This window comes from Schistocerca cancellata, chromosome 5 (assembly GCF_023864275.1).
Source record: "Schistocerca cancellata isolate TAMUIC-IGC-003103 chromosome 5, iqSchCanc2.1, whole genome shotgun sequence".
NCBI lineage: Eukaryota > Metazoa > Arthropoda > Insecta > Orthoptera > Acrididae > Schistocerca > Schistocerca cancellata.
This window is the reverse complement of record NC_064630.1, coordinates 57,503,535-57,527,363: the sequence shown is the minus strand read 5'-3', so window position 1 is coordinate 57,527,363 and position 23,829 is coordinate 57,503,535. Positions and strand designations below refer to the sequence as shown.

General features: G+C 45.8%; 1 protein-coding gene across 1 annotated transcript in view; it reads right to left on the bottom strand.

Moving 5' to 3' along the window:
- LOC126188362 (LIM/homeobox protein Lhx2-like) overlaps positions 1-23,829 on the bottom strand; it is a 241,166-nt gene that overhangs the window by 186,473 nt on the left and 30,864 nt on the right. The gene's annotated exons all lie outside the window — the stretch shown is intronic.

The window sequence follows — 23,829 nt, the reverse complement described above, 5'->3', positions numbered from 1 at the left end:
CATAAAGTTTTGTTCGGCTGAAGCCGCACTTCAGGCTTCCGCCGCCAGAGCGCTCGAGAGCGCAGTGAGACAAAATGGCGACAGGAGCCGAGAAAGTGTATGTCGTGCTTGAAATGCAGTCACATCAGTCAGTCATAACAGTGCAACGACACTTCAGGACGAAATTCAACAAAGATCCACCAACTGCTAACTCCATTCGGCGATGGTATGCGCAGTTTAAAGCTTCTGGATGCCTCTGTAAGGGGAAACAAACGGGTCGGCCTGCAGTGAGCGAAGAAACTGTTGAACGCGTGCGGGCAAGTTTCACGCGTAGCCCGCGGAAGTCGACGAAGCAGGGAGCTAAACGTACCACAGCCGACGGTTTGGAAAATCTTACGGAAAAGGCTAAAGCAGAAGCCTTACCGTTTACAATTGCTACAAGCCCTGACACCCGGTGACAAAGTCAAACGCTTTGAATTTTCGGCGCGGTTGCAACAGCTCATGGAAGAGGATGCGTTCAGTGCGAAACTTGTTTTCAGTGATGAAGCAACAATATTTTTTAATGGCGAAGTGAACAGGCACAATGTGCGAATCTGGGCGGTAGAGAATCCTGACGCATTCGTGCAGCAAATTCGCAGTTCACCAAAAGTTAACGTGTTTTGTGCAATCTCACAGTTTAAAGTTTATGGCCCCTTTTTCTTCTGCGAAAAAAACGTTACAGGACACGTGTATATGGACATGGTTCATGCCACAACTGGAGACCGACAGCGCCGACTTCACTTTTCAACAGGATGGTGCTCCACCGCACTTCCATCATGATGTTCGGCATTTCTTAAACAGGAGATTGGAAAACCGATGGATCGGTCGTGGTGGAGATCATGATCAGCAATTCATGTCATGGACTCCACGCTCTCCCGACTTAACCCCATGCGATTTCTTTCTGTGGGGTTATGTGAAAGATTCAGTGTTTAAACCTCCTCTACCTAGAAACGTGCCAGAACTACGAGCTCGCATCAACGATGATTTCGAACTCATTGATGGGGACATGCTGCGCCGAGTGTAGGAGGAACTTGATTATCGGCTTGATGTCTGCCGAATCACTAAAGGGGCACATATCGAACATTTGTGAATGCCTAAAAAAACTTTTTGAGTCTTTGTATGTGTGTGCAAAGCATTGTGAAATTATCTCAAATAATAAAGTTATTGTAGAGCTGTGAAATTGCTTCAATCATTTGTAATAACCCTGTAGTTAAAAGTAACTGCAACCAGTAACTTAATAATATATGCATATGTTTTCCTCGCTCATTTCGATCCATTTTAAGTTTCTGAGCCGCAGGGTAGGCTGCCTCTGTCTGCAGAAACTCTGCTCGTGCAAAACAGGTAGCTGTAGTTTTCGGAAGGTGGTAAACCACAGCTCGTATTTCAAGAACGTCATTATTAGTTCCAAGAGCTGCTGATCAGGTTTCTTTATTTAACAACCAATGTCGTTTTGCAAAACATCGTCAGCTTCATAATAGCATTTATAGCATCATATTGCTGAAATAAAATCATTACTGTGAGATAATAAAATCCATAAATTAGTGACTGTTCTCACTTTCATATACACTGAAGAGCCACAGAAACTGGCACACCTACCTATACTGTGTAGGATCCCAGCGAGCACGCACAACTACCACAACCCGATGCGGCAAGGACTCGACTAATGTCTGCAGTAGTGCCGGAGGGTACTGAAACCGTGAATCCTGCAGGTCCATAAATCCGTAACAATGGTGTGGATATCTCTTATGAACAGCACGTTGCAAGGCCTCCCAGATATGCTCAATAATGTTCATATCTGGTGTTACGTCTGCCACAGACGGCCCCTACTAGGCAGACTACACTCAAGACACCCCTGTGTGCCATATAACATACACAAGTACTTGAAGGCGCAACAAAGAGGAAAACAATTCTTCAAAACAAACAGAACTTGCTAGAGACTAATGCGAACCTTTTTCTGCAGTTGTCGCCTCACAGATACAGGGAAAGTTGGAGTACTCCGGCGGCCTCCGCCGGCTTTATAAGGCCTCACCGAGCTAGGACCAGCTCCGACAGACCTCACCAACACTCTTGATGAATAGTCGTCTACAAGTTATTTGTTTTTGTGTGTATATAGTGATTGTTCGACAAGTGTAGTTCAGTTTCAATAAACGACATTATAGTGAGTGTTCTACAATACTGAGTATTCCCCATCTGGGAAGTTCGGTGGTCAGCGGAAGTGTTCAAACTAAGTAGCGTGTTCCTGGAGCCACTCTGTAGCAGTTCTGGACGTGTGGTGTGTCGTATTATCCTGCTAAAATTGTCCAAGTGCGTCGAAATGCACAGTAGACATGCATGTATGCGCGTTATCAGACAGGTTGCCTACGTACGTGTCACCTGTCAGAGTCGTATCTAGACGTATCAGAGGTCCCATATCACTCCAGCTGCACACGCCCCACAACATTACAGAGCCTCCACCAGTCCCCTGCTGACATGCAGGTCCATGGATTCATGGGGTCGTCCCCATATCCATACACTTCCATCCGCTCAATACAATTTGAAACGAGACTCCTCCAAACAGGTAATATGTCTCCAGTCACCAACAACCCAGTGTCGGTTTTGACGGGCCTAGGCGGGGCATAAAGGTTTGTGTCGTGCAGTCACCAAGTGTACACGAGTGGGCCTTCGGCTCCGAAAGCCCATATGTTTCGTTGGATGTTTCGCATTCTGACACTTGTGGATGGCCCAGCACTGAGTTTGCAGCAGTTTGCGGAAGGTTTGCACATCTGTCACGTTGAACAATTCTTTTCAGTCCTCGTTGGTGCCGTTCTTGCACGATCTCTTTCCGGCCGCAGTGATGTCGGAGATTTGATGTTTTGCCAGCCGAGCGGTCTAAGGCGCTGCAGTCATGGACTGTGCGGCTGGTCCCGACGGAGGTTCTAGACCTCTCTCGGGCATGGGTGTGTGTGTTTGTCCTTAGGATAATTTAGGTTAAGTAGTGTGTAGGCTTAGGGACTGATGACCTTAGCAGTTGAGTCCCATAAGATTTCACACACATTTGAACATTTGAACATGTTTTGCCGATTCTTGATATTCACGGTACACTTCATCACTACGTCGGAGATACTGTGTCCCATCGCTCGAGCACCAACTACACTCCTGGAAATGGAAAAAAGAACACATTGACACCGGTGTGTCAGACCCACCATACTTGCTCCGGATACTGCGAGAGGGCTGTACAAGCAATGATTACACGCACGACACAGCGGACACACCAGGAACCGCGGTGTTGGCCGTCGAATGGCGCTAGCTGCGCAGCATTTGTGCACCGCCGCCGTCAGTGTCAGCCAGTTTGCCGTGGCATACGGAGCTCCATCGCAGTCTTTAACACTGGTAGCATGCCGCGACAGCGTGGACGTGAACCGTATGTGCAGTTGACGGACTTTGAGCGAGGGCGTATAGTGGGCATGCGGGAGGCCGGGTGGACGTACCGCCGAATTGCTCAACACGTGGGGCGTGAGGTCTCCACAGTACATCGATGTTGTCGCCAGTGGTCGGCGGAAGGTGCACGTGCCCGTCGACCTGGGACCGGACCGCAGCGACGCACGGATGCACGCCAAGACCGTAGGATCCTACGCAGTGCCGTAGGGGACCGCACCGCCACTTCCCAGCAAATTAGGGACACTGTTGCTCCTGGGGTATCGGCGAGGACCATTCGCAACCGTCTCCATGAAGCTGGGCTACGGTCCCGCACACCGTTAGGCCGTCTTCCGCTCACGCCCCAACATCGTGCAGCCCGCCTCCAGTGGTGTCGCGACAGGCGTGAATGGAGGGACGAATGGAGACGTGTCGTCTTCAGCGATGAGAGTCGCTTCTGCCTTGGTGCCAATGATGGTCGTATGCGTGTTTGGTGCCGTGCAGGTGAGCGCCACAATCAGGACTGCATACGACCGAGGCACACAGGGCCAACACCCGGCATCATGGTGTGGGGAGCGATCTCCTACACTGGCCGTACACCACTGGTGATCGTCGAGGGGACACTGAATAGTGCACGGTACATCCAAACCGTCATCGAACCCATCGTTCTACCATTCCTAGACCGGCAAGGGAACTTGCTGTTCCAACAGGACAATGCACGTCCGCATGTATCAAGTGCCACCCAACGTGCTCTAGAAGGTGTAAGTCAACTACCCTGGCCAGCAAGATCTCCGGATCTGTCCCCCATTGAGCATGTTTGGGACTGGATGAAGCGTCGTCTCACGCGGTCTGCACGTCCAGCACGAACGCTGGTCCAACTGAGGCGCCAGGTGGAAATGGCATGGCAAGCCGTTCCACAGGACTACATCCAGCATCTCTACGATCGTCTCCATGGGAGAATAGAAGCCTGCATTGCTGCGAAAGGTGTATATACACTGTACTAGTGCCGACATTGTGCATGCTCTGTTGCCTGTGTCTATGTGCCTGTGGTTCTGTCAGTGTGATCATGTGATGTATCTGACCCCAGGAATGTGTCAATAAAGTTTCCCCTTCCTGGGACAATGAATTCACGGTGTTCTTATTTCAATTTCCAGGAGTGTATAACACCACGTTCAAACTTACTTAAATCTTGCTAACCTGCCATTTTAGCAGCAGTAACCGGTGATGATGATGATGTTTGGTTTGTGGGGCGCTCAACTGCGTGGTCATCACTGAAGTGCTTAAACTCAGTCCCAATTTCTACACAATCCAGTTTTACACAGTCTAGTCACTGTCACGAATGATGATGATGAAATGATGAGGACAACATAAACACCCAGTCCCCGGGCAGAGAACATCCCCAGCCCGGTCGGGAATCGAACCCGAGACCCCGTGATCCAGAGGCAGCAACGCTAGCCACTAAACCACGAGGTGCGGACAGTAACCGATCTAACAACTGCGCCAGAGACTTGCTGTCTTATATATGTGTTGCCGATCGTAGATCCGTATGCTGCCTGTTTACGTGTCTCAGTATTTGAATACGCATGCCTATATCAGTTTCTTTGACGCTTCGGTGTATACCAGACTTTGTTCATCTGTTAGGTGATAAAGAGACTTAGTGATATTGAACAGACTTTACACATAATTTCAAACCTTCTCGAAACTTTTTTCCCTGTCAGACACCATAAAAATGTTGAAAAATGGCTCTGAGCACTATGGGACTCAACATCTTAGGTCATAAGTCCCCTAGAACTTAGAACTACTTAAACCTAACTAACCTAAGGACATCACACACACCCATGCCCGAGGCAGGATTCGAACCTGAGACCGTAGCAGTCCCGCGGTTCCGGACTGCAGCGCCAGAACCGCTTGACCACCGCGGCCGGCGAAAAATGTTGAAAGAAAAAAGTTTATGACTTACTACATTTTCGCTGTTCATGCGGTGCAATTTGCAGACAGTAGTCGCATATACCACAGACCGCACTAGCAAAATTTTTATCATTGTACGACAAAAAGTTCAGGAGATATCACGTCATAAACACTGAGCGGCAGGAAAAGAAATTTCAGGCCAAATACGCTAGAGATACAAGCGAATATACGAGTATGTGACATGTGCATACGTGGGAATAGCCTCGGGTAAAAATGTTCGTCCTAAACCACTGGATCGATTTCAACCAAACCTGTTACACACACTACTTATAATCTAGAAATAAATTCTGTGCGGATAAGAACCGCCAACCTCTTTTTGGAGTAAGGGTGATAATGTGTAGAGGAAAGGGACTGTAAGTATTTTGACAGACAGAGAATGGTTCAAATGGCTCTGAGCACTATGGGACTTAACAGCTCAGGTCATCAGTCCCCAAGAACTTAGAACTACTTAAACCTAACTAACCTAAGGACATCACACACATCCATGCCCGAGGCAGGATTCGAACCTGCGACCTTAGCGGTCGCACGGTTCCAGACTGACGCGCCTAGAACCGCTCGGACAGACAGAGAGGCACGGTGGAGAAGATAGATAGAGAGGTGGAGGAGGGGGGGGGGGGAGGAGATGCACAGAGAAGGGCAGCAGCATATGGATAAAGAAGGGAAAGGAGGAGGCAGGGGTCGAGGGAGATGGACAGATGGGGGGATGGGGAGATGGATAGAGAGCGGGGAAGAGGAGATGGACCGAAGCTGGTTGTTTTATAAGGAAATTTTATCGGTAGTTCTTGGCGGTAATAATGACTTTCTTCAAGTGAACGTAGCTCTGAACGAGACAGGTCGTGTCATGACAGGATGCTGTCTACCGCTGTAAATCAGATCTGTCAACTAAGGGGCATAGGTCCCCCAGATGTGAGAAGACGATCTGCCATAGAGGCTGAAACACAAAAGCAAGACCTATGTCTGGACATAGTTCTGAGTCATTCAAACTGAAATCAAGAAAGAGCTTTTCACAATTAATCAAAGCAACTCCTTTATCAATTACTAAATGCCGAGCAGAATGGTGGCAGAACTCATCTCCAATAGACCTGTCCAAATACACCAAGGAGGGACTTTCTAGGGGTTTCGAACTCCATTATATGTTGCGTATAAGTGAAGACATATTTTTTAGAAATATTGAGTCAATAATTCGAATATTATACATAACTTGCATATTAACTAGCACTTATTAAATTAAACGTATTGCATCTTCTAATGCAGTGAAGCAGCCTCCATTATCAAGTGCGTGGTTTTTAGAGTGATTACATAAGCATCGGAAATTGAGTCTGAAATCTTCCAGACGTAGTAATGAAAATAAACAAATATTTCATTAAGTAACTAGTTGCAGCTGTTTTTAGATATTATGCATTTAATACTCCATTACGGTTTTCCAGAACTGTTTTTTGTCCTCAGTCTTCTGAGTGGTTTGATGCGGCCCGCCACGAATTCCTCTGCTGTGCCAACCTCTTCATCCCAGAGTAGCACTTGCAACCTACGTCCTCAATTATTTGCTGGATGTATTCCAATCTCTGCCTTCCTCTACAGCTTTTGCCCTCTATAGCTCATTCTAGTACCATGGAAGTCATTCCCTCATGTCTTAGCAGATGTCCTATCATCCTGTCCCTTCTCCTTATCAGTGTTTTCCACATATTCCTTTCCTCTACGATTCTGCGCAGAACCTCCTAATTCCTTACCAAAACATTCATAAGGGATAAACTACGTGCCGGCAGGGATGACCGAGCGGTTCTAGGCCCTACAGTGTGGAACCGGGCGACAGCTACGGTCGCAGGTTCGAATCCTGCCTCGGGCATGGTGTGTGTGATGTCCTTAGGTTAGTTAGGTTTAAGTAGTTCTAAGTTCTAGGGGACTGATGACCTCAGAAGTTAAGTTCCATAGTGCTCAGAGCCATTTGAACCATAAACTACGTGAATAACATTGTCTGTTTTCTTATTACTACCCCGAGTACACCGCTGCGCAAATTCTAATTCATTTCTTAACCTTATTATTACAAGTGTTGTAAGTAGGCTGTTTAGGTTTTCTTATTGGTAACGCCACGTAGCGCTCTGTATGAAAATCACTGGCTGTGCTGTGTGCAGTCTGTGGCTAGTTTGCATTGTTGTCTGCCATTGTAGTATTGGGCAGCTGGGTGTTAACAGCGCGTAGCGTTGCCGCAGTGGGAGGTGAGCCGTCAGCAGTGGTGGATGTGGGGAGAGAGATGGCGGAATTTTGAGAGCGGACGATCTGGACGTGTGTCCATCAGAAAGAGTAAATTTGTAATATTGGATATCACGGACTGAGATATATAATGACTTTTGAACACTATTAAGGTAAATAAATTGCTTGTTCTCTATCAAGATCTTTCATTTGCTAACTATGCCTATCAGTAGTTAGTCCCTTCAGTAGTTTGAATCTTTTATTTAGCTGGCAGTAGTGGCGCTCGCTGCATTGCAGTAATTCGAGTAACGAAGATTTTTGTGAGGTAAGTTATTTGTGAAATGTATAGGTTAATGTTAGTCAGGGCCATTCATTTGTAAGGATTATTGAAAGTCAGATTGCGTTGCGCTAAAAATATAGTGTGTCAGTTTAAGCACAGTCATGTATAATTTTTCTAAGGGGACGTTACGGTGTTACAATTATTTGCTAAGAAAACTTCTTCCAAATTCCCATATTTACCTACTCTACAACATGTAGCACATCCTGCGTTTATTTAGAACTATACTTTGTGATCAGAAGTATCCGGACACGCCAAAAACATACGTTTTTCATATTAGGTACATTTCACTGCCGCGTACGGCCAGGTACTCCATACCAGCGACCTCATTAGTCATTAGACAACGTGAGAGAGCAGAATGGGGCTCTCCGCGGAAGTCACGGACTTCGAACGTGGTCAGGCGATTGGGTTTCACTTGCTTCATACGTCTGTACGCGAGATTTCCACATTGATAAACATCCCTAGGTCCACTGTTTCCGATGTGATAGCCCAGATCACGTAAGGAACAGATTGCCCAATCGCTTGGTCTAAGAGGCAACCCTTGTCAGGGAACGGCCACCAGGCGGCAACAGCGTCACACCCTTACTTGTGGAATCAACCACTAGATGGCACTCCGTTCTGTGAAATATGTGGCAACGTCGGCCGAACGCGTGCAGCTCTCCACCATTTGGCGTCTGTGAAGTACAGCTGTTTCTGGCATACCCGTGGTAGTGGATCGAGTCGTCATGCCGAGGGCCTGCGAGTATATCAACTGTGGAAGGAGTAGACGGACAAATCCTGAACTAAAAATGTTCAGATTCCCGTCAAAAATAAAGAAAGGTTACGCGAGTGGATTTTAAATTCAGGTAAATCTATAAATTAGTTACGTGTAAGAATTAATAAAGAGCCCTAAGCATTCGATCCTATCTAAATTTTGTCGATCTTATATTCTGATGGAACGTGGCAGCCCTTCATCTACAAGAATCATATCATATAATTTTTAAATGAAATCTTTGCTGCGATTTGGACTTTTTTTAAACTGTTTATTCACTTCACTATCGTAATTTTGGCTGTAGAGGCGTATTTGTGTGCAATGTGAAAACTGAAACCAATACAAGATATGGATAACAAAATGCAAAGCATAGTGTGGTAACATTTGGTAAACAATTTAAGAAGCATTACCTTACAAGACTTTTCCCTTGGTACTTGAAAATGGCTCTAGAGCTGAGATCGTAACAGTGAAATAAATGAATAATAGCCGTCATCTAACTGCTAGGTCATCGGTCCCTCTAAATCCTGGTATATACTAGAGCGAACGAAGTGAACGACTGTAAAACCTCGTTTACACTGCTGCAAATGAGTATTCATAGATAATTCGCCAATGTTCACTGCCATTCGTTTATACATGTGAACAAACGTTTATACTGGAATGAAGGGAGGAGGATAGAAGAGAGCGAGCATAGCATGCAAACTATAGACGCTGCCTATTTTAATTTTTTTTATCTGTGCGCTAATAATCCTCACACAGATTTCACTCGAAAACAACATTGCTTATAGTAACAGGTCTGCACGAGTGCAGATTGTGTATTACTTTTCGTTTCGCAAATGATTGTGAGAAGTGTCCCTACAGTAGAAATAAACTCGGTTTGTAGAATTACAGGAGCTAATCTACATTCTTCGATTGAAAACTCGGGAAAAACCATAGCCGATCGTGGTCTACAGTCAGCTGTGTGACGAATGCATTTCGCGCGCAGAGCTCTACCCGAACACAAATCAGCGTCATTCACGTCACCGAAGATACAGCGTTGCCAATTCCGCGACATGGACAGGTCAGTTAGCATCGTAGCGTCGCCTGCAACATCTGTTGACCGACGGGAAAACTATTTTTACGGTTGCCTGTTCCGCCGTAAGGACGGTCAATCTGTTTCTTACGTTATCTGGGGTGATAGTGAAGTGGAAACGTGAAGGGACACGTATAGCACAAAAGCGTGGAAGCCGACCTCGTCTCTTAACTGACTGAGACCGCCGACAGTTGAAGAGGGTCGTCAAGTGTAATAGGCAGATATCTGTCCAGGCCATCACGCAGGAATTCCAGACTGCATCAGGATCCACTGCAAGTACTATCACAGTTAGGTGGGAGGTGAGAAAACTTGGATTTCATGGCCGAGCGGCTGCTCATAAGCCATACATCACGCCGATAAATTCCAAACGACGCTTCGCTTCGTGTAAGGGGCGTAAACATTGGACAACTGAACAGTGGAAAAACGTTGTGTGGAGTACACAATGTGGAGTTCCGATGGCAGGGTGTGGGTATGGCGAATGCCCGGTTAACGTCATCTACCAGCGTGTGTAGTGCCAACAGTAAAACTCGGTGTTATGGTGTGGTTGTGTTTTTCATGGAGAAGTCTTGCATGCCTTATTGTTTTGCGTGGCACTATCACAGCACAGGCCTATATTGATGTTTTAAGCACCTTCTTGCTTCCCACTGTTGAAATGTAATTCGGGGATGGCGATTGCATCTTTCAACACGATCGAGCACCTGTTCATAATGCACGGCCTGTAGCGGAGTGGTTACACGTGAATAACATCCCTGTAATGGACTGGTCTGCACAGAGTCCTGACCTTTGGGTGTTTTGGAAGGCCGACTTTGCTCCAGGCCTCACCAACAGACATCGATACTTCTGCTCAGTGCAGCACTCCACGAAGAATGGGCTGCCATTATCCAAGTAACCTTCCAGCACCTGATTGAATGTATGCCTGCGAGAGTGGGAGCTGTCACCAAGGCTAAGGGTGGGCCAACACCATATTGAATTACTGCATTACCGATGGAGGGCGCCACGAATCTTTAATGTTGAACTCCATCTCAATGTTTCACTTAATATTCATAGTTGCATCCCAGACTACGCACCTGAATGTTGCTCTTATCACAGCTTCAAAATCACTTTACCAACCGTTTCTCGAAATCTCCGTCTTCTAATGCACAATATTCAGAACAATAGACACAATCACCAACGGCCCACGTCGTCAATTTTTGTACAGAGCATATACAACTCTACCATACTAATGGAAATAAGCAAGAAAATGGCTTACTTAAAAGTAACTCATCAGTTTCTATAAATGTTCATGTTCGTAATTTTATACGAAATGTATAACGAACATTAAGAAATCATAATTTGTGTTTATTAACCCGAAAATCATAGAGGGTGATCGATTGAGAGGGATAGCTGAGAACGTAGATTTACAGGTGTTCTTTGGGAAGACAAAAAATGCTTGAGAAACATAAACGATGGACCTGAATGGATGATTATAAACCGAGGGAAGTTTCATTGTGTGAAGAAATTTAGATACATAGGAGATGTATTGCAACAGCACGGCTTGAAACACTAAGCGAATGATTTTAGAATCTGTAAATTGGGCAAAGCACATGCAGTGAGGAAAAACTTGTATAATAAGAGGGAGCTGAGCAGTGGAGACAAGTGCAGACACTACGGTATGATTGTGAAACCACTAGGAGTATATGCTACGGAGACTTTGGCTATTAATAGACGATGACTAGTCGATAAATAAGTCAAAAGAGAACGCAGTATATTAACGAAGGTTTTAGGCAGCATATGGATTAATGGTCTGGTAGGTATGCTTGAGGTCAGATGAGGTACTGTAAAGAATGACACAATTAAAGAGAACGGCCGATGATCGTCTAACAAAGATAACCTGGAATTTCATAAAGCCAAAGGCGGAAATATTCCGACGGTTCCAAGAAGGTGATAAGGACCTTGAAGAACTTGATATCCCATAGGACTAAATTTAGACGAATGTTGAAAACAGATAACTCCTGTAGTTTTAAGCTAGAAGAAGAACACAAAATGGAATGGCGGAGGGGGGATGGGGGTGGAAGGGGGCGGGCTCTGTCGAAGACCCGAAGAAGGCAGTTTATAATGGGATCAAGGGAGTCTGGCAGGAAATAAAGGCTCGCAACTCGCAGACGAAGAACAGCTAAAACTGGAAAATGATGCTTACTGTCGTCAGTAGCCACACCGATCAATACGAATGCGGCGTTTTCCGAAATAGGTTGCTGTTCATTTAGACCTCTTCTTCGTTCGACAACTGGCGTTTTCTTTGTAAGGAATTTTTGAGTGTTTAGTTAGAAAAAAATGCCAACACGTATGAGAATGGCAGCGTATTCTGATTAAATGCTTCCCGTCCATTTTGGTTTGGAGATTTTACTGTTCTGGAAGGTTACACACTTATATGCGCCGACTATCTATCAAACCACCGTCCACAGTATAATTTGTAAACGAAGATGGGTGGAAGCACATTATGTGAATACGCTGCCATTTTCACACTTGCGCCACTTTATTATAACTAAACACTCAGAAATGGCTTAAAAATCGGAAACGATTTTTGAAACGAAGAAGAGGTCTAAATAAACAGCAGTCCATGTCGAAAACTGTCGCCTTCTTTTAATAAATTTATGTCTGTGATGCCCACTATGAAGGAGATGTTTGAAAAAAACAACTTGTTGAGAAAAAGAGGGTAGTAATGGAGCCGCAGGAAAAAGAAAAAAAAAATCTTCTGTCTGTCCATCTACAACGAACATGTTAAACCTTTGTCCAGGAAGCATTCGAACGTTTCACTTGGAGAAATGAAAGGAAATCCAAATCTATGTGACAAGGAAAAACACTCTGTCTTATCGAATACGAATCATAGTCTTAGTCCGGTACATATTATACATCCTCGCTTGACAACTGTATCACGATGGGGAGCGCATACTCCATGAAACTGCATCATAATTTAAGTTATTTAGAGGACTTTTGTATATCAGTTTTAAACAGTACAAAAATTTCAGTCGGAAAAAAACTGTTAATAAAGAGCTATATATGATAACCCAATTTGTTAAAAATAATAACAGTATCATTGAGCTAAAAATTGTCAACTGCATATCGCGTGACTTTCATTTGTCTCATTATACAGGGTGTTTAAAAAATGACTGGTATATTTGAAACGGCAATAAAAACTAAACGAGCAGCGATAGAAATACACCGTTTGTTGCAATATGCTTGGGACAACAGTACATTTTCAGGCGGACAAACTTTCGAAATTACAGTAGTTACAATTTTCAACAACAGATGGCGCTGCAAGTGATGTGAACGATATAGAAGACAACGCAGTCTGTGGGTGCGCCATTCTGTACGTCGTCTTTCTGCTGTAAGCGTGTGCTGTTCACAACGTGCAAGTGTGCTGTAGACAACATGGTTTATTCCTTAGAACAGAGGATTTTTCTGGTGTTGGAATTCCACCGCCTAGAACACAGTGTTGTTGCAACAAGACGAAGTTTTCAATGGAGGTTTAATGTAACCTAAGGACCGAAAAGCGATACAATAAAGGATCTGTTTGAAAAATTTCAACGGACTGGGAACGTGACGGATGAACGTGCTGGAAAGGTAGGGCGACCTCGTACGGCAACCACAGAGGGCAACGCGCAGCTAGTGCAGCAGGTGATCCGACAGCGGCCTCGGGTTTCCGTTCGCCGTGTTGCAGCTGCGGTCCAAATGACGCCAACGTCCACGTATCGTCTCATGCGCCACAGTTTACACCTCTATCTATACAAAATTCAAACGCGGCAACCCCTCAGCGCCGCTACCATTGCTACACGAGAGACATTCGCTAACGATATAGTGCACAGGATTGATGACGGCGATATGCATGTGGGCAGCATTTGGTTTACTGACGAAGCTTATTTTTACCTGGACGGCTTCGTCAATAAACAGAACTGGCGCATATGGGGAACCGAAAAGCCCCATGTTGCAGTCCCATCATCCCTGCATCCTCAAAAAGTACTGGTCTGGGTCGTCATTTCTTCCAAAGGAATCATTGGCCCATTTTTCAAATCCGAAACGATTACTGCATCACGCTATCTGGACATTCTTCGTGAATTTGTGGCGGTACAAACTGCCTTAGACGACACTGCGAACACCTCGTGGTTTATGCAAGATGGTGCCCGGCCACATCGCACGGCCGACGTCTTTAATTTCCTGAATGAATATTTCGATGATCGTGTGATTGCTTTGGGCTATCCGAAACATACAGGAGGCGGCGTGGATTGGCCTCCCTATTCGCCAGACATGAACCCCTGTGACTTCTTTCTGTGGGGACACTTGAAAGACCAGGTGTACCGCCAGAATGCAGAAACAATTAAACAGCTGAAGCAGTACATCTCATCTGCATGTGAAGCCATTCCGCCAGACACGTTGTCAAAGGCTTCGGGTAATTTCATTCAGAGACTACGCCATATTATTGCTGCGCATGGTGGATATGTGGAAAATATCGTACTATAGAGTTTCCCAGACCGCAGCGCCATCTGTTGTTGAAAATTTGTAACTACTGTAATTTCGAAAGTTTGTCCGTCTGAAAATGTACTGTTGTCCCAAGCATATTGCAACAAACGGTGTATTTCTATCGCTGCTCGTTTAGTTTTTATTGCCGTTTCAAATATACTGGTCATTTTTGAAACACCCTGTACATACTAACACGCATAAAGCAATTTAGAATTAAATCCCACAACTATGCTTACGAAACAGTTACTGCCGACCTCGTGACCTCCCCCCCCCCCCTCCCCAAATGGTTCAAATGGCTCAAATGGCTCTGAGCACTATGACTATGGGACATGACATCTCATGTCATCAGTCCCTTAGAACTTAGAACTACCTAAACCTAACAAACCTAAGGACATCACACGCTCCATGCCCGTGGCAGGATTCGAACCTGCGACCGTAGCAGTCGCGCGGTTCCGGACTGAAGTACCTAGAACCGCTCGACCACCGCGGCCGGCCCATGGTCCGTGGGTTTGACGCTCACCACATAGAGCCCGTCTGACATAGGCATAAGTTACTATTACAAACTGTTCGGAAATAAATAAAGGTTTCGGAAGTCACCGACCTGCATGTGACTTATCGTGCCTCATCCAGTCTGCGCCTGAGAATCCCCATAGCCTCTACAAGTTACACCACTTTTGACTTTACCAATCACTAAGAATGGTGGTAACAGTGTAAAAAGTCAGAGGAAGGATTCAGCCGATGCATCCTTGAGATGCTACTCACAAAAGATACACTGGATGAAGAAGATGAGCTCCAGACAATTTAAGGGCCATGATGGAGGAAGGAAGATTGGGTTTAATGTTCCGTCGATATCGAGGTCATTACTGTGTGTGCGTGTGTGTGTGTGTGTGTGTGTGTGTGTGTGTGTGTGTGCGCGCGCGCGCGCGCGCGCGCTTGTAATTCGCATATATATGCGACAGAACAGACACCGCACAAGGACGCATACACGCACACACACACAATATATATATATATATATATATATATATATATATATATATATATATTTGGAAATGTTAACATACATGTTCATCAGTGTAAAATTATACACTACTGGCCATTAAAATTGCTACACCAAGAAGAAATGCAGATGATAAATGGGTATTCATTGGACAAATATATTATACTAGAACTGATATGTGATTACAATTCCACGCAATTTGGGTGCATAGATTCTGGGAAATCAGTTCCGAGAACAACCACCTCTGGCCGTAATAACTGACCTGATACGCCTAAGCATTGAGTCAAACAGAGCTTGGATGGCGTATACAGGTACAGCTGCTCATGCAGCTTCAACTCGATACCACAGTTCACCAAGAGTAGTGACTGGGGTATTGTGACGAGCCAGTTGCTCGGCCACCATTGACCTGACGTTTTCAGTTGGTGAGAGATCTGGAGAATGTGCTGGCCAGGGCAGCAGTCGAACGTTTTCTGTATCCAGAAAGGCCCATACAGGACCTGCAACATGCGGTCGTGCATTATCCTGCAGAAATGCAGGGATTCGGAGAGATCGAAAATGTTCAAATTTGTGTGAAATCTTATGGGACTTAACTGCTAAGGTCATCAGTCCCTAAGCTTATACACTAATTAACCTAAATTATCCTAAGGACAAACACACACACCCATGCCCGAGGGAGGACTCCAACCTCCGCCGGGAGCATCCGCAGCAGGGATCGAATGATGGGTGGAGTCAAGAGTCCTAATACTTCTGAAATGTAACGTCAACTGTACAAAGTGCCGTCAATGCGAACAAGAGTTGACCGAGACGTGTAACCGATGGCACCCCATACCATCACGCCGGGTGATACGTCAGTATGGCGAAGACGAATACACACTCCCAATGTGTGTTCACCGCGTTGTCGCCAAACACGGATGCGACCATCATGATGCTGTAAACAGAACCTAGATTCATCCGAAAAAATGACGTTTTGCCACTCGTGCACCCACGTTCGTCGTTGAGTACACTATCTCGCAGACGCTCCTGTCTCTGATGCAGCGTCAAGGGTAACCGCAGCCATGGTCTCCGAGCTGATAGTCCATGCTGCTGCATACGTCGTCGAACTGTTCGTGCAGATGGTTGTCGTCTTGCAAACTTCCCCATCTGTTGACTCAGGGATCGAGACGTGGCTGCACGATCCGTTACAGCCTTGCGGATAAGATGCCTTTCATCTCGACTGCTAGTGATACGAGGCCCTTGGGATCCAGCACGGCGTTCCATATGACCCTACTGAACCCACCGATTACATATTCTGCTAACAGTCAGTGGATCTCGAGCAACGCGAGCAGGAATGTCGCGATACGATAAATCGCAATCGCGATAGGCTACAGTCCGACGTTTATCAAAGTCGGAAACGTGATGGTACGCATTTCGCCTCCTTACACGAGGCATCACATCAACGTTTCACCAGGCAACGCCGGTCAACAGCTGTTTGTGTATGAGAAATCGGTTGGAAACTTTCCTCATGTCAGCAGGTTGTAGGTGTCACCACCGGCGCCAACCTTATGTGAATGCTCTGAAAAGCTAATCGTTTGCATATCACAGCATCTTCTTCCTGTCGGTTAAATTTCCCGTCTGTAGCAAGTCATCTTCGTGGTGTAGCAATTTTAATGGCCAGTAGTGTACAACGCTCGTAACAGGTATTTTTACATGTTTGGAATATTACTGCTTCTTCTGGATCGATTAACTTCACAAAGACAGGTACTGAAAGCTCCCACGAAAAGTACGGACTCTGAAAATGGACTATGTAGTCTGAAACAGATCGTTAGAAACAAACATTTTGTGCACAACTGTGACAGAAACGGAAAAAATAGAAACAAATTCATATTCACTTATTCCTTACAGTTCTCTATGGCTTTGTAATGCGCAGCTGGGTTTGTCTTAGACTTCTCCAAAATATGCTCAACAAAAAACAATTGGTTGACAAGGCTTTCCATTAGCGGTATCACAATTGACACTCTTTTTTATTATTACAACACCAGAACATTTGCAGGTGTTAAATATCCATCCACAGTAGAGACAAAAGTGCTCAACCTGACGGGTTCTATCTGGTATAATAAATAGGCGTAAATGTTGTCGGGAACAGGTCCCTTGCCTGAGAAATTTCCGTAGGCACCTCTTCTTGCAGAAATGGAGTGACTACTCCCTCTCCGTATTGCCCCTACCGAGAAAGATGGCGCAGTGGTCAGCACGCTGGACTCGCGTTCTGGAGGACGACGGTTCAAACCCGCGCCCAGCCATCCAGATTTAGGTTTCTTATGATTTTCTAAATCGTTCCAGGCAAATAGCTGGGTGGTTTCTTTGAAAGGACGGGGCTGATTTCCTTCCCCATCCTTGACACAATCCGCGCTTGCGCTCGTCTCTAATGATGTCGATGTCTACAGGACGTAAATTCTTTCTTCCTTTTTCGTTCGAAATGTAGTCGTAGTCCGAAACTTGCGACCAGAAATAAAAGTTTTTGAGCGCAATTGTGATGGAATTCCAAAAAATAAAATTTAATAATCCAGGTTACTGGCCCTCCCCCTTGCATTGTCTTGGAACTTCGTAAAAATATCAGTTTGATTTTAGGAGATGTTAGACGACTTATGCGACTAATTCTCCCATGAGTGTTGCTGGGACCATAATAGATTCGATAGTTTATGGTGGCCCCACCCGTTCGTACAGCTTAGGGAAATGAATGTTCTTATATCCCTCTACTACAGTTTCTTGGAATATTGTCAAGGCTGAGTACTGCAGCGGGGAAAGGGATACACAAAGAAATAATCAGGAGAACGTTGAAGGGACGCTCACGGAACTCAGTGTGCGGCCCTGGTTTTTGGAATACCGTAATCTGTTAAAGATAATTCAAAACAGAAGTGATTTCAGGCGTTCCGCAAGGTGTTGTTGTAGGCCCTTTGCTGTTCCTTATCTATATAAACGATTTGGGAGACAATCTGAGCAGCCGTCGTCGGTTGTTTGCAGATGACGCTGTCGTTTATCGACTAATAAAGGCATCAGAAGATCAAAACAAAATGCAAAACGATTTAGAAAAGATATCTGAATGGTACGAAAAGTGGCAGTTGACCCTAAATAACGAAACGTGTGAGGTCATCCACATGAGTACTAAAAGGAACTCGTTGAACTTCGGTTACACGATAAATCCGTCTAATCTAAAAGCCGTAAATTCAACTAAATGCCTAGGTATTACAATTACGAACACCTTAAATTGGAAAGAACACACAGAAAATGTTATGGGGAAGGCTAACCAAAGGCTGCCTTTTATTGGCAGGACACTTAACACACCTACTTAGGAGACTGCCTACACTACGCTTGTCCGTCCTCTTTTAAAATACTGCTGCGAGGTGTGGGATCCTTACCAGGTAGGACTGACGGAGTACATCGAAAAAGTTCAAAGAGGGGTAGCACGTTTTGTATTATAGCGAAATATGGGAGAGAGTGTCACAGAAATGATACGGGATTTGGGCTGGAAATCATTAGAAGAAAGGCGTTTTGCGTTGCGACGGAATCTGCTCACGAAACTCCAATCACCAACTATCTCCTCCGAATGTGAAAATATTTTGTTGACACCGACCTACATAGGGCGGAACGATCACCACGATAAAATAAGGGAAATCAGAACTCGTACGGAAAGATATAGGTGTTCATTCTTTCCGCGCGCTATATGAGATTGGAATAATATAGAATTGTGAAGGTGGTTCGATGAACCCTCTGCCAGGCACTTAAATGTGATTTGCAGAGTAGCCATGTAGATGTAGATGTAGATTCACTGACGGTGTCATAGCATATGCTGATGAGATTATGGCGATCTGTCTCATGACAGTAGAGAAGTGCTAGAGATTCCAACCTCTGACGCACTCCATTTAATTCATACAGGGTATTCTGTGCAAAAAGTTACAGTAGAGGCAAGTAAAACAATATTCTACTTATGGACAACCTAGTAAGAACTCCCACTTTAAAGCCAGTCATTAACTCCATTCGGAGAAGTGAAACGTGCAGTTATTTCGTTTTCATTCATGAAATCAGAATTTCTCAGCTCATATTATTGATATTAGCCAGAGAACTAGAAACGTTATGCGAAAGATGAGGACATTATTTACAAACGAACACCAATTATCAACACCTGGGTTTAAAGAACGAGTTGCAACAATAAAGTAATGAGACTGATATGAAAAAAAATGTTGCTTACCTTTTTAGTCAAGTTTAGTGTACTTCCCTTCTGATTGCACACACTTTTTCCATCGCTTCTACCATTGATGGTAACATTTCTGGAAGTCATCTTCTGTAATATCCTCCAAGACCCTCGTCACAGCTTTTTGGGCATCTTGTGTTGTTTGAAAATGGTGTCCCTTGACCGCCGTTTTGACTCTTGGAAATAGAAAAAAGTCGCACGGAGCGACATCTGGTGAATAAGGTGGCTGTGGTAGTACTGAAATTTGTTTTGAGGTTAAAAAATGCTGTACTGACAGAGCAGTATGGGATGGGGCATTATCGTGATGCGGATTCCAATTATCAGCAGTGTTGGCACCGACACGAACAACTCTTTCACAAAGTCTTCCTAAAATTTCTTTGTAGTAATATTAGTTAACTGTTGGTCCAGGAGGCACCCACTCTTTATGAACAATTCCCTTGGAATCAAAGAAGCACACAAGCATGCATTTCACTTTTGACTTTGACATGCGAGCTTTTTTTGGTTTGGGTCATCCCTTTGAGCACCATTGCGAACTTCGGTGTTTTGTCTATGGATCGTACTGAAAAAAACAACTTTCATCACCAGTGATAACACGGCTCAACAATTCTGGATGGATTTCCGCTTCCTCTAACAGATCGGCCGCCACATTCTTCCGTGTTTCTCGCTGTTGTGGTGTGAGATTTTTGGGGACCATTTTTGCACAAATCTTTCTCATACCAAGATCTTCAGTTATTATTAGACGAACCGTTTCTCGATTGATGTCCAGTTCTTCTGCAATCATTTTCACGGTTAATCTTCGATCAGATCGTTCGAGATCACATACCGTGGCCAAGTTGACATCCGTCCGTGAGGTTGATGGTCGTCCACGGCAGTCTTCATCTTCAATATTCGTTCTGCCATCACTAAACATTATATGCCAACGAAAAACTTCAGCTCTTGACATAACCTCCTCTCCAAAAGCCTTCTGAAGCTTACCGTAAGTCGTCGCGTTTTCACCCAATTTAACGCCAAAAGAAATGGCATACCGTTGCGCAATATTATGCGGTTCCATTTCCGTGACGAGAGACACAAACATGTGTTGACTTATTACAACACAACTCACGACTGAGGAGTTGCATCGATGTGCAGCTTGGACTAGAAGCAGCTTATAGACCAAGGTCAAACATATTGTGCCTGCGCAAGCCGGCAGAGTTGGCAGATCTTGCAAAAAAAAATCAGTCTCATTACTTTATTGTCGCACCTCGTATATCACGATAGGATTCTGGCAGCAATGGTCACCTTCTCCGCAATTATGTGGGGACTCGAAATTACGAAGTGAACTTCTCGCAGACAGACTGATTCGCATTCAGAGAGGAATACTGCTCAGGTTGAGCGGCGCTTTTAGAGCAACGCCTGTCCAAGCACTCCTGGTCTGGTTAGATATTTGGCCCAAGGCACGAAAGTATCTAGGAGGTCGTGGTTGGTTACGCACAAGTAATTTAAAAAATATACACTCCTGGAAATTGAAATAAGAACACCGTGAATTCATTGTCCCAGGAAGGGGAAACTTTATTGACACATTCCTGGGGTCAGATACATCACATGATCACACTGACAGAACCACAGGCACATAGACACAGGCAACAGAGCATGCACAATGTCGGCACTAGTACAGTGTATATCCACCTTTCGCAGCAATGCAGGCTGCTATTCTCCCATGGAGACGATCGTAGAGATGCTGGATGTAGTCCTGTGGAACGGCTTGCCATGCCATTTCCACCTCGCGCCTCAGTTGGACCAGCGTTCGTGCTGGACGTGCAGACCGCGTGAGACGACGCTTCATCCAGTCCCAAACATGCTCAATGGGGGACAGATCCGGAGATCTTGCTGGCCAGGGTAGTTGACTTACACCTTATAGAGCACATTGGGTGGCACGGGATACATGCGGACGTGCATTGTCCTGTTGGAACAGCAAGTTCCCTTGCCGGTCTAGGAATGGTAGAACGATGGGTTCGATGACGGTTTGGATGTACCGTGCACTATTCAGTATCCCCTCGACGATCACCAGTGGTGTACGGCCAGTGTAGGAGATCGCTCCGCACACCATGATGCCGGGTGTTGGCCCTGTGTGCCTCGGTCGTATGCAGTCCTGATTGTGGCGCTCACCTGCACGGCGCCAAACACACATACGACCATCATTGGCACCAAGGCAGAAGCGACTCACATCGCTGAAGACGACACGTCTCCATTCGTCCCTCCATTCACGCCTGTCGCGACACCACTGGAGGCGGGCTGCACGATGTTGGGGCGTGAGCGGAAGACGGCCTAACGGTGTGCGGGACCGTAGCCCAGCTTCATGGAGACGGTTGCGAATGGTCCTCGCCGATACCCCAGGAGCAACAGTATCCCTAATTTGCTGGGAAGTGGCGGTGCGGTCCCCTACGGCACTGCGTAGGATCCTACGGTCTTGGCGTGCATCCGTGCGTCGCTGCGGTCCGGTCCCAGGTCGACGGGCACGTGCACCTTCCGCCGACTACTGGCGACAACATCGATGTACTGTGGAGACCTCACGCCCCACGTGTTGAGCAATTCGGCGGTACGTCCACCCGGCCTCCCGCGTGCCCACTATACGCCCTCGCTCAAAGTCCGTCAACTGCACATACGGTTCACGTCCACGCTGTCGCGGCATGCTACCAGTGTTAAAGACTGCGATGGAGCTCCGTATGCCACGGCAAACTGGCTGACACTGACGGCGGCGGTGCACAAATGCTGCGCAGCTAGCGCGATTCGACGGCCAACACCGCGGTTCCTGGTGTGTCCGCTGTGCTGTGCGTGTGATCATTGCTTGTACAGCCCTCTCGCAGTGTCCGGAGCAAGTATGATGGGTCTGACACACCGGTGTCAATGTGTTCTTTTTTCCATTTCCAGGAGTGTATATATAAGACTTTACTGGCCGGATCACCACTGACAGGCTAAAAAGGAATGGGTGCTTACCGAATGTCGCGGGAAAACCACCACGGCGAGGACATGGACTACGGGAAGAAGAGATGTGTGTAGTGTGGCTGCCCACCTCTCAGGCGGTGAGGCGTGTGCGATGCGAAGCCAGGGGTCGGCGTCACCTGTTCAGGTGGACACGAGCGCAGCAGGGAAGCTTTCCACCGGGGTGAGCAGTGTCTGTCTGTCATCCAGCGCAGCGAAAAGGGTTGTCGGCCGCAGCTGCGCCTGTAGCTATTCTAGGGCGGCCGGCCTTACACCGTGTTACACCGAGTGTGGCCGATCGCCGCTGACAGGTACGCTACCGGGGGCGGTGATTCACGCCGCAGGTGCTGTGCACGTGGTCCGCCAGTCACTTGTTCTGTACGGCGCCGGTACACGCTGCTTTTCAGTAGCGACCGCTCGTCCCGCACAAAAGGGTTATGTGTCGATTACACGCTATCTGCAGCGGCTTTTGTTCAGGTCTGCGCGAAGAAGAGAGCCTCTGCTGGGCAATTTCACAGGGCTGTGCGACTGCGTCAAAAAAGCATGCCTGCAATTTTCCAATCATAAGGCTACGCTCATATGGCTCATATGGTACAAATGGCGTTTATCGTTCAACAAAGAAACTGTCCGTGCAACACAGTATGGTTTGCGAGCGATAATCGTGCATTATCTTTCATCAGACTGATGCTTGGTTCTGCACCACTCTATTCTCTATGGAGTGCATATTGTCTACAAGCAATTTTGAAAATTATGTCATGATTTGTTCGAGGAGATTTGATATAAGAGTATTGGTCACGTACGAGATAGCGAATGGATGATAGAACGACAGGCTTTTTTTATGTAGTAAGTACTAAGAAGAGAAAGCTATACACACTAGAAAGACGGAACAAAATTAGAATCTAGCTCCATACTTAAATGAACTTTGAACTCACGGTTTGATAGATGAATAGCTTCAGCAGGATCAGTTCGCAAGAGTGAAATGGTTCAAATGGCTCTGAGCACTATGGGAAATTCTTAGGTCATCTGTCCCCTAGAACTTAGAACTACTTAAACCTAACTAACCTAAGGACATCACACACATCCATGCCCGAGGCAGGATTCAAAACTGCGACCATAGCGGTCGCGCGGTTCCAGACTGTAGCGCCTAGAACCGCCCGGCCACCTCGGTCGGCACGCAAGAGTGATCTAACTTCCTTTCCCTAGAAATTCGGTATTTTAGATAACAAAAAATGGATCATACATCTCGCGTCTACTGCAAACATGTGATCGAAAGGACTATAGTAAAAATATTTATAGTTATTTCAGCCTTATTTGCGTATGTAGTTAAGTTGTAATATATTGTGTCTATGCCCTATCTACAGTACGTTATCAATCCATATAAAAAAAGCTACAGCTCATAAGCCTCTAAAGAATCCTGTCAGATTAAAAA